Raw genomic sequence first — 18,836 nt, 5'->3', positions numbered from 1 at the left:
CAGTGCAGTGTGATCATTATCAGTGTATAGTGATACTCAGCAAAATTATACAGTGCAGCATGATCACTATCAGTCTATAGAGATACTCAGCATCATTATACAGAGCAGTGTGATCATTATCAGTGTATAGAGATACTCAGCATCATTATACAGTGCAGCGTGATCATTATCAGTGTATATAGATACTCAGAATAATTATACAGTGTAGCGTGATCATTATCGGTCTATAGAGAGACTCAGCATCATTATACAGTGCAGTGTGATCATTATCAGTGTATATAGATACTCAGCATCATTACACAGTGCAGTGTGATCATTATTAGTGTATAGAGATACTCAGCATCATTTTACAGTGCAGTGTGATCATTATCAGTGTATAGAGATACTCAGCATCATTATACAGTGCAGTGTATAGAGATACTCAGCATTATTATACAGTGCAGTGTGATCACTATCAGTCTATAGAGATACTCAGCATCATTATACAATGCAGTGTGATCATTATCAGTGTATGCAGATACTCACCATCATTATACAGAGCAGTGTGATCATTATCAGTGTATACAGATACTCAGCATCATTATACAGTGCAGCGTGATCATTATCAGTGTATATAGGTACTCAGAATAATTATACAGTGTAGCGTGATCATTATCGGTGTATAGAGAGACTCAGCATCATTATACAGTGCAGTGTGATCATTATCAGTGTATATAGATACTCAGCATCATTACACAGTGCAGTGTGATCATTATTAGTGTATAGAGATACTCAGCATAATTTTACAGTGCAGTGTGATCATTATCAGTGTATAGAGATACTCAGCATCATTATACAGTGCAGTGTATAGAGATACTCAGCATTATTATACAGTGCAGTGTGATCATTATCAGTGTATAGAGATACTCAGCATCATTATACAGTGCCATGTGATCATTACCAGTGTATAGAGATACTCATCACCATTATACAGTGCAGTGTGATCATTATCAGTGTAGAGATACTGAGCATCATTATACAGTGCAGTGTGATTATTATCAGTGTATAGAGATACTCAGCATCATTATACAGTGCAGTGTGATCATTATGAGTGTATAGAGATACTCAGCATCATTATACAGTGCAGTGTGATCATTATCAGTGTATAGATACTGAGCATCATTATACAGTGCAGTGTGATCATTATCAGTATATAGAGATACTCAGCATCATTATACAGAGCAGTGTGATCATTATCAGTGTATAGAGATACTCAGCATCATTATACAGTGCAGCGTGATCATTATCAGTGTATATACACTCAGCATTATTATACAGTGCAGCGTGATCATTATCAGTTTATAGATACTCAGCATCATTATACAGTGTAGTGTGATCATTATCGGTGTATAGATACTCAACACCATTATACAGTGCATCATGATCATTATCAGTGCATAGAGATACTGAGCATCATTATACAGTGCAGCGTGATCATTATCGGTGTATAGAGAGACTCAGCATCATTATACAGTGCAGCGTGGTCAGTATCAGTGTATAGAGATACTCAGCATCATTATACAGTGCCGTGTGATCATTACCAGTGTATAGAGATACTCATCACCATTATACAGTGCAGTGTGATCATTATCAGTGTATAGAGATACTCATCATCATTATACAGTGCAGTGTGATCATTATTAGTGTATAGAGATACTGATCATCATTATACAGTGCAGTGTGATCATTATCAGTGTATAGATACTGAGCATCATTATACAGAGCAGTGTGATCATTATCAGTGTATACAGATACTCAGCATCATTATACAGTGCAGCGTGATCATTATCAGTGTATATAGATACTCAGAATAATTATACAGTGTAGTGTGATCATTATCGGTCTATAGAGAGACTCAGCATCATTATACAGTGCAGTGTGATCATTATCAGTGTATATAGATACTCAGCATCATTACACAGTGCAGTGTGATCATTATTAGTGTATAGAGATACTCAGCATCATTTTACAGTGCAGTGTGATCATTATCAGTGTATAGAGATACTCAGCATCATTATACAGTGCAGTGTATAGAGATACTCAGCATTATTATACAGTGCAGTGTGATCATTATCAGTGTATAGAGATACTCAGCATCATTATACAATGCAGTGTGATCATTATCAGTGTACAGAGAGACTCAGCATCATTACACAGTGCAGTGTGATCATTATCAGTGTATAGAGATCAGGGCTGCCATCAGAAGTTGTGGGGCCCGGGACACTCAAAATAGGCAGGGCCCACCCCTTCCCATACATTACAAAAACCGTGAGGCGGAGAAGGGCGCGGGCTGCAGCCGATGGCAGGTACGGCTAGTACACCCTCCTTACACCATGTATATAGAAATGCAGCATGTTCCTGTTTTGCTGCTGCTAGATGCCAATGTTATGTCCCCAAACAGATAAATAAAACCACATTTTATTTATATGTACACCCATATATATATATACACACACACACACACACACACACACACACACACACACACACACACACACACACACACACACACACACACACACACACACACACACACACACTATGTATATATTATACACACACTATATATATATATATATATATATACACACATACATATATACACACACATACATATATATATATATATATATATTATATATATATATATATATATATACACACACACTATATAAATACATACACTATATACACACACATATACAAATACTATATATATATACATATATATATATATATATATACACACTGTATACACACACACTATATATATATATATATATATATATATATATACATAGAGTGTATACACACATATATATTAACACATTTTTTTTATTAATTCTATATGATCATTATCAGTGTATAGAGATACTCAGCATCAGTATACAGTGCAGTGTGATCATTATCAGTGTATATAGATACTCAGCATCAGTATTCAGTGCAGTGTGATCATTATCAGTGTATAGAGATACTCAGCATCATTATACATTGCAGTGTGATCATTATCAGTGTATAGAGATACTCAGCATCATTATACAGTGCAGTGTGATCATTATCAGTGTATATAGATACTCAGCATCAGTATACAGTGTAGTGTGATCATTATCCGTGTATATAGGTACTCAGCATCACTACACAGTGCAGTGTGATCATTATCAGTGTATAGAGATACTCAGCATCATTGTACAGTGCAGTGTGATCATTATCGGTGTATTGAGATACTCAGCATCATTATACAGTGCAGTGTGATCATTATCGGTGAATAGAGATACTCAGCATCATTATACAGTGCAGTATGATAATTTTCAGTGTATAGAGATACTCAGCATCATTATACAGTGCAGTGTGATCATTATCGGTGTATTGAGATACTCAGCATCATTATACAGTGCAGTGTGATCATTATCGGTGAATAGAGATACTCAGCATCATTATACAGTGCAGCATGATCATTTTCAGTGTATAGAGATACTCAGCATCATTATACAGTGCAGTGTGATCATTATTGGTGTATAGAGATACTCAGCATCATTATACAGTGCAGTGTGATCATTATCGGTGAATAGAGATACTCAGCATCATTATACAGTGCAGCATGATAATTTTCTGTGTATAGAGATACTCAGCATCATTATACAGTGCAGCATGCTCATTATCAGTGTATAGAGATACTCATCATCATTATACAGTGCAGCATGATCATTATCGGTGTATAGAGATACTCAGCATCATTATACAGTGCAGCATGATCATTATCAGTGTATAGATACTGAGCATCATTATTCAGTGCAGTGTGATCATTATCAGTGTATAGAGATACTCAGCATCATTATACAGAGCAGTGTGATCATTATCGGTGTATAGATACTGAGCATCATTATACAGTGCAGCGTGGTCAGTATCAGTGTATAGAGATACTCAGCATCATTATACAGTGCCGTGTGATCACTTTCAGTGTATAGATATACTCATTACCATTATACAGTGCAGTGTGATCATTATCAGTGTATAGAGAAACTCATCATCATTATACAGTGCAGTGTGATCATTATCAGTGTACAGAGATACTCATCATCATTATACAGTGAAGTGTATAGAGATACTCAGCATCATTATACAGTGCAGTGTGATCTTTATCAGTGTATAGAGAGACTCAGCATCATTATACAGTGCAATGTATAGAGAGACTCAGCATCATTATACAGTGCAGTGTGATCTTTATCAGTGTATAGAGAGACTCAGCATCATTATACAGTGCACTGTGATCATTATCAGTGTATATAGTTACTCAGCATCAGTATACAGTGCATTGTGATCATTATCAGTGTATATAGATACTCAGCATCATTACACAGTGCAGTGTGATCATTATCAGTGTATAGAGATACTCAGCATCATTATACAGTGCAGTGTGATCATTATCGGTGTATTGAGATACTCAGCATCATTATACAGTGCAGTGTGATCATTATCGGTGTATTGAGATACTTAGCATCATTATACAGTGCAGTGTGATCATTATTGGTGTATAGAGATACTCAGCATCATTATACAGTGCAGTGTGATCATTATCGGTGAATAGAGATACTCAGCATCATTATACAGTGCAGCATGATCATTTTCTGTGTATAGAGATACTCAGCATCATTATACAGTGCAGCATGCTCATTATCAGTGTATATAGATACTCAGCATCAGTATACAGTGCAGTGTGATCATTATCAGTGTAAATAGATACTCAGCATCATTATACAGTGCAGTGTGATCATTATCTGTGTATATAGATACTCAGCATCAGTATTCAGTGCAGTGTGATCATTATCAGTGTATAGAGATACTCAGCATCATTATACAGTGCAGTGTGATCATTATCAGTGTATATAGATACTCAGCATCAGTATACAGTGCAGTGTGATCATTATCAGTGTATATAGGTACTCAGCATCACTACACCGGGCAGTGTGATCATTATCAGTGTATAGAGATACTCAGCATCATTGTACAGTGCAGTGTGATCATTATCAGTGTATATAGATACTCAGCATCATTATACAGTGCATTGTGATCATTATCAGTGTATATAGATAGATACTCAGCATCATTACACAGTGCAGTGTGATCATTATTAGTGTATAGAGATACTCAGCATCATTATACAGTGCAGTGTACCCATTATCATTGTATAGAGATACTCAGCATCATTATACAGTGCAGTGTATAGAGAGACTCAGCATCATTAGAGAAACCGAAAGATTGCATAAGAAAAGAGGTGTTTTAAACCTCTAGGATGGGGGCAGGCATGTATGTAAATTACTTGTGGGAGTTAGCCTATGGCAAGCAGGGGCGGGTTTGTAACAGGAACATTATATAGTGGGATAAAAGTGTGGGCCAAAGCCTCTTTGTTCCAGATTCCTCCAGGACAGGGAAGTGCATTTTGTCAGTTGTCATTTTCCTTAATAAAACTCTCTTAGTGCTTCTCCTTCTTCTCTTCTTCTCTCCTCCTTTTCCTTATTGTATTTAGTCATTCTTTTCATTTACTTCATATCATTGCTTTTACTTTTCCTTTCTGTCCTCAATCACTGTCTTTTCTGATTTCTTGTTCTGCTGGGGGGTGGGGTGGCTATGTCCTGCCTAGTAATGAGCCTCCCCAGACCCTGGTCCCTGGCTCCACAGTGCCCCCATGTTATTAGGAGCTGCAGGTGTGGTTCCCCTATTGATAGTTCTATCCCCCCTCAGGCTGCTGCAGCAGCTTTGTGGAAGGTGTGCCAGTGTGGGGGAGGGGTACTTCCCTTCAGTCCTTAATGCCCCTGGTCAATATCATCTTTGTGGCTGCAGTGGCCAGCACCATAGGCAAATGCAGGAGGGGTTTATGAGTGCCTTGCCTGAACCCCCCCTCAGCCCACACCATGATGACTACAATAGAAATAGCATATAATACTAAAGTTGCATGTTTTTTAGGATCCCCTCAGTGTCACAAATGAAATAACTAGCACTACAGTCCCTGTTGATCTTTTAAATGTGTCAGCCAGTAGAAAAAGTTAAAAAGCCAGTAATGAATATTGTTGTGCACCAACTAGATCTGGAAAACATGCACTGTACGGGGTGCACTGATATGGATCACCTATTGGATCAATTATTAATACTGGATAATACACCATCCAGTACATAACAGGACCAATCTGTGCATCTATGTCCAGGACAGTGCATGGTTTCTTTTTCTGCCCTCTCCCAGATTCCCCAACTTGCTCATATGATCTGTAAAGGAGCCTGCACATGAAATAAAAAGATTCAGCTCAGACAGGATGGCTCTACTTCTACATATAATTGCTTACTGTGTTTGCTGGTCCTGTATATGCCAGAATTATATCATTCAGTACATTCGTATGATGTATTTTATAGCTGGTCTGTGCTGATTATGCCCTCTTAATGGTAGAAAACAGTTGCAGCAAACAGTGTCAGTATTATGCTGGGCATTGAGGTATCATTGGGGGAATAGAATGCTTTAGTGATGCATTATCTGACAGTAAGGGGTAATGGCTTTGACACTGCTTTATTTATGTATGGCACCTTAGATCTAGCTTTTATCTCCTTTGAATCATATTATCAGTCAATAGAGGAGATTGTATTATATACTGTATTCTGAGCATTTAACTTACAAAATAGACAGAATACATGTGCTACAGTGAATTTCTACAGTGTGCACAGCTTATTATTGCAATCCCTGCCCCAAGCAGCTATCACCGGGAAGCTCCATTCTCAGCTATGCTCCTACTTTGACAAATATACATTGCTGGAGGTCACGCAGCCTTCGCGTCCTGCCTATGAGGGGTACAACGCGAGCAAAGCAGCTAGTTCAGTTCGTCAGGGCTAACAGCAGGCGTCTGGGGAAAATGCTTCGCCTTTAATAATTCCACCTGTACGCAGGGACGAAAATGTCATTTTCGTCACCTCTGCTTGCGATGTGGTGGCAATCACCCAGTTGCCAAGTGTTTCAAGGGGGGTGCCCAGCAGCAGCCTGCACAGCCAGCAAAAGGCACAAGTGCTAAGTAAAGTTCCATCCCCTGTCCGTGTCACAGCGATAGCAAAATGGTTGAGTTGGTACCCGGTTCTGCAGGACGCAGAATTTTCGTTAAAAGGCTTCAGTTTTGGTTTTCGTTTACCTATTTGCAGGGATGTCGACACATATTCGCCTAGAAATTTGAAGTCTGCCTTTGAATTGCCTCACATTCTTAGGGAAAAAGTGGCTGGCGAGGTTAGCGTCAGGCGCATTGCAGGGTCTTTTGCAGAACCCCCATTAGGGATCTTGTGAATTCCCCGGTGGGAGTGGTTCCCAAGAAAATTCCAGGAAAATACAGGCTCATGCAACATCTGTCTTATCCGCCAGGCTCGTCAGTAAATTATGCCATACCAGTTGAGGTTTCCTCGGTGGTGTACCAGTCTTTTGACGATGCTTTGGACGTCATTAGGTGTTATGGTCCGGGCGCACTGATGGCTAAGATAGATGTTGAGTCAGCTTTTCGTCTACTTCCTTTGCACCCAGAGTCATTCCAGTTTATGGGTTTTTAGCTTGGACAACGGATATTGCATAGACAAATGCTTGCCTATGGGGTGTTCTGTGTCCTGTGCGTTTTTCGAGCATTTTAGCACCTTCCTACACTGGTGCGCGGAATTTATTTATTTAATTTTTGCGGTAGTCATGGAATAGCCCACTATCTCGATGACTTTCTGTGTGTCGGCCCTTCCGGTTCAGGCAGATGCAGTTATCTTTTGTTTTCTTTACGAGCGCTGTTTTTTCATTTGGAGTTCCCGTTGCTGCGGACAAAACGGAGGGCCCTTCCCCTTGTCATTCCTGGGTATCGAGATCTGTACCTCGGCGGGTTCTTGTCGCATTCCTCTCGATAAGCCTGTCAAGTTGCGTAATGCCATAGCGAAATGCACGGCTTCCAGTAGAATTACCCTGCGGCAGGCGCAATCCCTCCTGGGCCTGTAAAGTAATTCCAATGGGCAGAGCTTTTTCACGTAAATTGGAAAGGGCCACGGCTGGTGTCACTAACCGAGACATTTGCTACGTTTATCCTCAGAGTTTAAGCAGGACCTCTCTGTCTGGGTCTCGTTTCTTCGGGATTTTAATGGCGTTCGGTTGTGGATGTCTCCAGCCGCTGACAATTTGCAGCTGCAGCTGTTCACCGACGCAGCAGGCACCACAGGGTTCGGATGTTACCTTGATGGCTCCTGGTGCGTTGGCCGTTGGCTGGAAGAATGGGTGGGAAAGGGTTTGACTAAGGACTTACTCCTTCTCAAACTCTTTCCCATAATGGTTTCCTTGGAAATCTGGGGGGAATGGTTACGCAATCGCAGCATCATTATCAGGTGGGACAACCTGGGCATGGTCCATGCGATACAATCAGCAACATGCGGCTTCCCTGCTGGTTTTGCGCTTGCTAGCGCAGCTGTGCTCACATGTTTGCGCTGTAACATCATGTTTAAGGCAAGACACGTTCCTGGGGTGGAGAATGAGATAGACGATGCGTTATCACGTTTCCAGTGGGCTAGGTCCCGATCTGTGGCCCTGGTGCTGACGTTGTGCTTTGCCCCTCTTATGTTTGGCAGGTGATCGAGCCGGCATGGAGGGCTAAGCAGAACAGTCTTTAGCCCCCTCCACATTGCGAGCATATCGGCAGGCATGGAATGAATGGGAAGATTATTCCCGTAGCAGCAAACAGGCAGGTAAGAGTCAGCATCGTTCGATGCTTTCTTTTATTTGGAGTCTCCGTTTGGCTGGCAGATCCAGGGCTTCTGTTGCGCGCTCTTTGGGGGGCATTGCATTTTATTGTAAATTGAAGGGCCAACCTGACTTTACTAAAAGTTTTCTGATAGTGAAGGCTTTAAAGGGTTGGGCACGGGTCTCCCGGCCAGTAGCTGACCGTAGGAGACCTGTGGACGCTCATCTGCTTCCGGCAGTATTAGGGGCGGTTCTCGGAGTGGCTCTTACTGCGTATGAGGCGGTCCTGATTCAAGTGGTGTTTTCGGAGGCTTTTCACGGCACCTTGAGGGTATCGGAGCTGGTGGCATCATCCAAATGGGTTGATGCCGCCATGCTCCTCTCGGATATCCTGGTCAGTGAGAGGTCTGTTCTCTGTAGGATTCGGCAGTCGGAGACCGACCAGACTGGTAGGGGTAGGTGGATCTCGTTGGGTCCATCTAGGGACGAACAGATCTGCCCCGTGGCACTAGCTATGCGGTATGAGTTATTGCGGCCGGATGTTCCTGGTTCATGACTCATGCATATGGACAGGACTCCGCTTACCAAATACCAGTTTGGTTGGTTTTTGAAGAGGTGTGTATCAGTTTTAGGCCTCCCGCCTCAAGATTTTGGTACACACTCGTTTCTGATCGGAGCCGCAACTTCGGCGGCAGCTGCGGGTTTCTCGGCATCAGAAATTAAGGCCCTAGGACATTGGAAATCGGATAGTTATAAAGGTTACATTCGACCTAGGCATGAAGGCCCTTTGTTTAAAGTCATTTCACAGTCTGTTCCGGTTACGTTTATATTTTATGCTTGCCTGGTTTTTGTCTTGTCTCATGTACTGTCCTGTCTTGTCTGTTACCCCTGTCCGTCCTACTCGGGATTAGCTACTCGCCATTGCTAGCAATGGGAGTCTTGAGGGATTTTACAATTTTTACCTGAACTGACGGATTCAATTCGGCTATTCTCAATCATTTAATTAGGCCATAGTCCATCCCTCAGCAGGTTTTTATTTTACCTCTTGCCGAGTTCACCTGTTTTTTCCCAATTCCCCCCCACCCATTCTTCCCCTTTGTGTCTTCTGTTTGTCTCAGCCACTTCAAATAGTAAAGTCGGCGACCAATAGAAAATTTTTCTTTTTGGCAGATACTCACTTATGTTCTATCAGATCCCACTAATACACCATAAAATTTTATTGTTTTATGACAATTACTAATTTTTTATTTACTGCTTTCCTCCACCTTTAGGATTGCTCTTTGACACGCAGGACATTTGGGTTATAGGCCACTCACATATTTTCTGGGCTGCTAGGTTTGAGTTCAGATCAAGCTCCAATTTTTGAATATTCAGCTAGGGTCCGTTGGATAGGTTCCAGAGGTATGAGATGGCATTCCTTTTGTCCTAAACTGTTAGAGTATGCAAGGCTTTTTGGTAGGCCACGTATTTTGGTGGCTTATTTAGGAGGCAACGACTTAGGGCAGATGTCCACTGTAGAATTACGAGTTGATATTGTCAACGATTTGGCGAGGGTGCTATCGGCCTGGCCCTTGTGTAAATTAATTTGGTCTTGCATTGTACCTCGACAGGTCTGGCGTGGGGTTAGGAGTTTTCCTGCTAATGACGAAGCTAGGAAGAAACTTAATTTCGCAGTTGCCAAATTTGTGATGGCCAATTATGGCCGTTTCATTTACCATAAGAACATTCAATTTCGATTTAGTTATATGTATAGACCTGATGGAGTTCATTTAACAGAGGAGGGTTTGTCATTGTTTATTGGGGATCTTTTTGAGGAGTTGGCGTTATTGGGGTAGTACTTGGTATGGTGGCGGTGCAGCGGTTCTATAAGCAGAACCTTGCTGTGGCGGGAAAGAACGGCAGGTCGCCAGTCCGGGTGCAATTATGATTTAAGGGCGCTCCCTTCGTTGACTGGTAGTTGGCTGTACCAACCTAACGGGGGGCAGTATCACCACCTAAACGGGTGGGAAGTCAAGATGGGGGTGAGCGTTACCTTTTGTTGATGATATGAGTTACATGGTTATGTGTATGCACTCTGGGCGATCTACGCCTGCTATGCCTTTTGTTGTTTGTGTGTGGGCATAGCAGATCTGGCTGATTTCTGGCCGTCCTTTCTTTGCCACCATACATCCTTAAATAAATAATAATTATTATTGCTCCAATAAATCGCCATCAAGTTATCTGCCAAATCCACGTCTCAGTGTCTTTATTTTATGTTAGTATGATAAGTGGTTTGCACACATGACAACACCTCATCCGATAGAAGGTTTAGAGAAACCGAAAGATTGCATAAGAAAAGAGGTGTTTTAAACCTCTAGGATGGGGGCAGGCATGTATGCAAATTACTTGTGGGAGTTAGCCTATGGCAAGCAGGGGCGGGTTTGTAACAGGAACATTATATAGTGGGATAAAAGTGTGGGCCAAAGCCTCTTTGTTCCAGATTCCCCACCCTCCCTCCCCTATAAATTTTGGTATGTTGTGGGTTTGGTTTTGGGTGGCGGGAAAGAACGGCAGGTCGCCAGTCCGGGTGCAATTATGATTTAAGGGCGCTCCCTTCGTTGACTGGTAGTTGGCTGTACCAACCTAACGGGGGGCAGTATCACCACCTAAACGGGTGGGAAGTCAAGATGGGGGTGAGCGTTACCTTTTGTTGATGATATGAGTTACATGGTTATGTGTATGCACTCTGGGCGATCTACGCCTGCTATGCCTTTTGTTGTTTGTGTGTGGGCATAGCAGATCTGGCTGATTTCTGGCCGTCCTTTCTTTGCCACCATACATCCTTAAATAAATAATAATTATTATTGCTCCAATAAATCGCCATCAAGTTATCTGCCAAATCCACGTCTCAGTGTCTTTATTTTATGTTAGTATGATAAGTGGTTTGCACACATGACAACACCTCATCCGATAGAAGGTTTATACAGTGCAGTGTGATCATTATCAGTGTATAGAGAGACTCAGCATCATTATGCAGTGCAGTGTGATCATTATCAGTGTATAGAGAGACTCAGCATCATTATACAGTGCAGTGTGATCATTATCAGTGTATAGAGAGACTCAGCATCATTATACAGTGCAGTGTGATCATTATCAGTGTATAGAGATACTCAGCATCATTATACTGTGCAGTGTGATCATTATCAGTGTATAGAGAGACTCAGCATCATTATACAGTGCAGTGTGATCATTATCAGTGTATATAGATACTCAGCATCATTATACAGTGTAGTGTGATCATTATCAGTGTATAGAGATACTCAGCATCATTATATAGTGCAGTGTGATCATTATCAGTGTATAGAGATACTCAGCATCATTATATAGTGCAGTGTGATCATTATCAGTGTATAGAGATACTCAGCATCATTATACAGTGTAGTGTGATCATTATCGGTGTATAGAGATACTCAGCATCATTATACAGTGCAGTGTGATCATTATCAGTGTATAGAGAGACTCAGCATCATTATACAGTGCAGTGTGAGCATTATCAGTGTATAGAGATACTCAGCATCATTATACAGCGCAGTGTGATCATTATCAGTGTATAGAGAGACTCAGAATCATTATACAGTGCAGTGTGATCATTATCAGTGTATAGAGATACTCAGCATCATTATACAGCGCAGTGTGATCATTATCAGTGTATATAGAGATACTCAGCATCATTATACAGTGCAGTGTGATCATTATCAGTGTATAGAGATACTCAGCATCATTATACAGTGTAGTGTGATGATTATCAGTGTATACAGAGACTCAGCATCATTATACAGTGCAGTGGATAGAGATACTCAGCATCATTATACAGTGCAGTGTGATCATTATCAGTGTATATAGATACTCAGCATCAGTATACAGTGCAGTGTGATCATTATCAGTGTAAATAGATTATCAGCATCATTATACAGTGCAGTGTGATCATTATCTGTGTATATAGATACTCAGCATCAGTATTCAGTGCAGTGTGATCATTATCAGTGTATAGAGATACTCAGCATCATTATACAGTGTAGTGTGATGATTATCAGTGTATACAGAGACTCAGCATCATTATACAGTGCAGTGTGATCATTATCAGTGTATAGAGATACTCTGCATCATTATACAGGGAAAATTTGATTTTTAGGGTCCTATTCATGATCTGAGGCCGTATGGCCCCCGATGAGAAAGGAATGATCTCGCTGTGAGGGATACTTAAGTAAACTTTACACATTTGCTCTGGTGCAGGGGCAGCTGCTCTGAAAAGCAGCTATCCCCTCTGTTAGTATCGCTGGTTACGCTTGCGCAAAGCCGCCCAGGAGGTAATGAGGAGGCGTCGGAGGGCTCCGCCAGGATCCCTCTTCGCATCCCTGGAACTCCTTCCCATAGGATGGAGCGGGGATGCGGGAGCATGTGCCGTCTAAAGCAAACTGCTGAATCTCAGGTGGTCCATTCGGGACCACTGATGATGAATAGCCCGTTAACCTACATATGCGAAACTAGCATTTCCGCATGGTTACCGGGTCATTTATCAGTTAATGAATAGGCCCCTTAGTGTGTGGATTAACCCAAGGATATTAAATAGTACAGTATTTAGTGTAGTATATACAGTTTATATGTAACAGTGAGAAGTTCATCGTTGCAGTTAGTATCACTCAGTATCATTATAGAGAGCAGCATGTCCATTATATGTCTAAGGAAAGTGTGTTCACCTTTATGCATTTCATTATCATCAACAGGCCAGCACCATGCTGGTTACTCCCAGCTCCTGGAGACTCTTGGCGTAACTATTCAGCCTCGGGGAGTGGATAAGACACTGTCCCAGGATACAGCAGTAGAACAAACTGGTGAATGGTGAATATTTTACAAGCTGTGAATATTTCAAGTGGGTTTTCTTTGCTGTGAATAATTGAAAATCAGGGGCTTTGGGGCTATCTAGGCAGAGCCCCTGTGCCCCCCATACGTGCAGAGCAGTGCATCACACCAGGGATAAGGGGTTTGTGATCACAGTATAAGCTTGGAAGAGAGAATGTTACTGTTTATATTCCAGATATGATGGTGTCACGTTTAGTGATGTCACTATAAGTAGGTATGACATAGAGTTATGATGTCATTCTGTGCAGAGAGACAGGGGACACACACAATTTCATGATATGAATTATGTCATTGGATTGTAAGCCCTATGGCCCAAGATAAACTGCTGTGCCAAGATCTGTTTTCCTTGTTCAGCATTAAGTCCATTAAATAAGAATAAGACATAAATAATAATACAATGGTCCACTCAGACTTCCCCAGGGACCACTCAGCAAAATGCAATGAGAGCCCCACTGTATTGCGACGTTGGCTGATTGATAGGTGAAACCGGCCATTTATCCAGGGATCAGCTCTTTGGAAATCAATTATGTGCAGAGAGATCGGGAGAGGAACGAGAGTGCTGTGTGTATTTGTGTGAGAGTGAGAGAGAGATACAGATAGATAGATAGATAGATAGATAGATAGATATAGATAGATAGACAGATAGATATAGATAGATAGATAGATAGATAGATAGATAGATAGATAGATAGATAGATAAGGACAGAGAGAGAGACAAAGAGACAGACAGAAGGGGAGATGTACTAAGCATTGAAGAGAGAAAGTGGAGAGAGATAAAGTACCATCCAATCAGCTCCTAACTGTTATTTTACAGGCTGGATTTGAAAAGTGACAGTTAGGAACTGATTGGTTAGTACTTTAACTCACTCCACTTTCAGGTACATCTACCCCAGTGAGAGAGAGAGAGAGAGACAGAGAAAGAGAGAGAGTGAGGGGCCTATTCATCATAACTAAAATTTCCCTGGAGGTAATTAGGTTTAGAACTGGCATGGAGTTCTACCTAATTACCGGAGGAATTCATCATTCCTCCTCTCCATAACTATCTATTCCGAAAAGCTGTTATTTTTGCAATGACAGCTCTTTGGATAATAGATACTTTTTTCTATCTGCTGTAACTTACCGCAGCTGTAATCAGCGCTCCGCATGCGCCGATACGTTCACAAAAGCGGTGTATGAGCAGCACTGATTACAAATGCGGTAATTCTGTGTCTGTTCAGGAAATAGATACTATTCCCTCTCTACTCTAACTTACCACAGCTGGAATCAGTACTGTGCATGCGCTGTTACATCCCTAAAACCAGCGCATGCGCAGCACTGCCTACAGCTGCGGTAACTCTGTGTCCCCCCACCCCACCCTCCGCTCACATCCCCCCATCCCCAACTTACCTGCCCGCTGCAGCCGCCTCCGGCTCCGTCTGCTGTTCTTTTTCTGTGTTCTCCAGGCAGAACACAGTAAAGTTTAGAAAACTTTACTGTGTTCTGCCTGGAGAACACATATCAGAGCAGCCACCGGAGCCAGAGGAGAGACCAGGGAGCGCCGGAGGGAGCTGCGGAGGACCTGCCCACGCTGACACAGGTAAGTGACCTGCTATACGCCACCTCACAGTGGCGGATAGTACCTCCATCAAATTCCGAAAATACATAATTTTCGGAATTTGATGAATAGCATAATTTCCACATCCCAGTACTAATGTACTAATGTACTAATGTATGGGGAGTATGGAAATGAATGCAGGGGAACTTTACCAGGAGATATCAGTGATATCTCCTTTGTTACGTGTCTTCATGAATACTAAAATAACAGTAATTAAGGAAAATGTCCTTAAAAACGTTATTTTAGTGTTGATGAGAGAGAGACAGAGAGTGAGAGAGACAGACAGAGAGATAGGGACAGAGGGCGGGATAAACTAACCTTGCGGTGTACATCCTGCCAGTCACTGCAAAATTACTAATCGCATATGTGCTAACATATGAGATTAGTATCGCAAAGTACAGCTCTTGCGGTAAGAGCTGCCCTTTGCGAAGCAGCAGACGGCGGATGAGGGGGTCTCCGTGGGTCACCACCCCCTCCGAGCCCCGAGAGCTTCCTGCTGGTGACCCCTTCAGGAAGTACTGGGCTCCTCCTCCTCCTCCCTGCACCCAGAAGAAGATTAGGATTAGAAGGAGGTGAGGACCCAAGAGGAGACTGAGGTGAGTGGGGGCCAGTGCTGGGCGAGTGCGCGGCGGCGAAGCATTGGGAGCATGATGCGGTAAGAAGCCCATAGACTTCAATAGAGTAATGCCAGGTTTTTCTGGTGTTACCCTCTGCACTGAAAACAGGGCTGCCGGGGCATAGTACATATGAAAATGCGGTAAAAACTCAGAAAACTGGGTGTTTACCGCATTTTTACTTTAGTACATCCCACCCAGAGAGAGAAAGAGAGAGAGAGTGACAGGGGCAGAGAGCGGGATACATCAACACCAAAAATGTGGTCAAACCTCCGAAAATGCCTTTTCCAGAGCTTGGACCAGCCAGGCAACACAGTCTATAAATGGAATTGCCTAATAGAAGCCTATGAGCTTCTCTTCGCATAATTCCCAGAGAAAGTTCCAATAGGATCCCTCCCAGTGTCCAAGGTGGCTGATGGTCGCTCATGTGCAGAAGGACTCATAGGTCATAAACTCGGAACTCCTTACTTTGCACAGGACAGCGCTTATTGGAAGAGCTGTCCTTTGTGAGTTTAGCTGCAATTGTACAAGTATACGGCTTTACTAAACGCTACTATGCTTCAGGGACGTGCATCTGCTTTCTTTATTGTAAACATTTTTATTATTAACACTCACCAACTTTGTGAAGGTCCTTGGAACTGCAGGGAGACGTGAGATGAGGCAACAATAGCTCAGCCTCGCTTCTGTATAGTCAGACACTGCTGGCAGAGCTTGGGGCAGGGCCACAACATGAGCAATAAGCTGCACAGAAAGAGAGCTAATAGAGGCATGCCTCTGAGCATGGAGGGTGTGCTTGAGCACTGATGGACACCTTGGATGCGTCATGTGACTAGGAAGTGCACTGCAGTGTTTAAAGATCGTAGCCTAGTCAGCAGCAGCAAGAGAAGACACAGTGATGCAGGTAAGAAAATCAATGGACACTGAATCTTAGTGTAGTGAGGGGAGAGTTACAGTGAGTAGGGGGTGAAACAGGATCCCAGCATTCTGACCCATCTACATATGTGTCTCCCCAGCCATTGACATCACCACACGTCACTGCTATGCTTGTGATCAGTGGTGGGATGCATCGCCTGCAAGATGTGATGCTTGCTGAATCCCACCCAGATAGAGAAAGAGACTGAGAGAGAGAGACAGAGAAAGAGACGAATACATATTTTTTTAGGTATATATTTGGTAGTAGTAACATTTGTTTGTTACAAGGTCTGGGGCCATATTGGGCAAGGATCTGGACATTCTCTGGAATTAAGGTTGGATTATAAGTTTATTAGGCACAGTAGCACCTACTGTAACCGCATGTCTCAAATTCCTATGCCCCCTATGGATTGTGTGTGAGACCATGGCCCCCTTACCTATCTGATTCTATTTTATTATTACCCTGTCTCTTTTATTACTATGGGGCTGATTCAGAGTTGTTCGCAAACTCGATGGTTTGCGTACAACCCCTATGAGGCCAGTGTCCGCGTCTGCCGGTGCATATTTACTGGCCTCGCAAGCGGGGCAGGAGGTGGTCATTCTGAGTAAGTTTAGGCTTACTCAGATGCTGCAATGTTGATCCAATCCTGCGTTTTTGGACGCAGGCAACGGATCTGAGATGCTTCAGAATTTGCTGGTGCTATATAAGTAAATGTTAATATATATATTCAAATAAATAGGCTTACCATTCTATACCTTTAAATGGGACACTCATGAATGATACAGGTTCTGTGGCTGGCTGTCTTCAAGCCTGAATTTCACATGGTCTTAAGCTGGCCACACACTAGACCAACTTACATCCAACCAGCCAACTAGTTGATTGGTTGGAATGAAACGAACGAATTGTTTAGATCAAACATTTAACAAACTTGTCTAATGTCCATTTTTATCTGTTTTCTGGCATTTAGGAGCAAATTGCTGATCATCAGTTACTTCCATACGTTACCAGATTTTTATTCCAACCAATCAACTAGTTGGATGGTTGCATGAAAGTTGGTCTAGTGTGTGGCCAGCTTTAATGAGCCACACAACCTGTGTAATCCATGAGTGTCCCAGTTTAAAGGGACGATATGGTAAGCCTATGCATCAGAGGTTCCCAATCTCTGTCCTCAAGGCATCCTAACATTCCAGGTTTTAAGGATATCCATAACAAAAAAAAACAAAAAAAATGTGTCTGCACCAGGGGTCACTGTTCTATCAAACCAAGAATGAATCATATAATACATTTATTAAAACAGCAACAGTGTACCTAAAGAACTGCAGTTCTCATACAATATTTAACCCATACAATAAGGACAATAAAACAGAATGTAACCGCACACTAATAAGGGCATGAAGCAATATAAAATCCAAATGACCTACACATTACAGTCACTGATGGAAATATGTGAGTTCCTTGATCAATGGTGAAGCTCCATAAAAAAGATGGTAATCATGGATAATTTAATAAATACCAAATAGCAAGGATATCCATGCTTGACCACAGGTGAGTTAATTAGTACAGCAGTCAATTTGATTTAACCACCTGTGCTCAACCATAGATATCTCTAATACCTGAACTATTGGAGTGCGTTTGGGAACCTCTGCTATAAATAAATAGCTGCACACCTTTAAATAATACTATGGGGCCTATTCATCAACACTAAAATAACGGATTTTCCTTAATTACCGTTTTTTTAGTATTCATGAACACACTTAACACAGGAGATATCACTTATATCTCCTGGTTAAGTCTGCCTGCATTAATTTCCAAACTCCCCATACATTAGTATGGGGATCTATAAATTTGGCTATTCATCAAATTCCAAAAATTATGTATATTTGGAATTTGATGGTGTTACTATACACCATTTTCAGGTGGTTTACAGCGGGTTATACTTACCTGCTTTCAGCTGGGCAGGTCCTCCGCCGGCTCCATTCGGCGCTCCCTGGTCCCTCCTCTGGCTTCAGCTGCTTCTATGACACTGTGTTCTCCCATTAGAACACAGGTAAG

Source organism: Taudactylus pleione, unplaced genomic scaffold, assembly GCF_031769625.1.
Source record: "Taudactylus pleione unplaced genomic scaffold, aTauple2 ptg000329l, whole genome shotgun sequence".
NCBI lineage: Eukaryota > Metazoa > Chordata > Amphibia > Anura > Myobatrachidae > Taudactylus > Taudactylus pleione.
Note: the sequence above shows the minus strand (reverse complement) of the source record.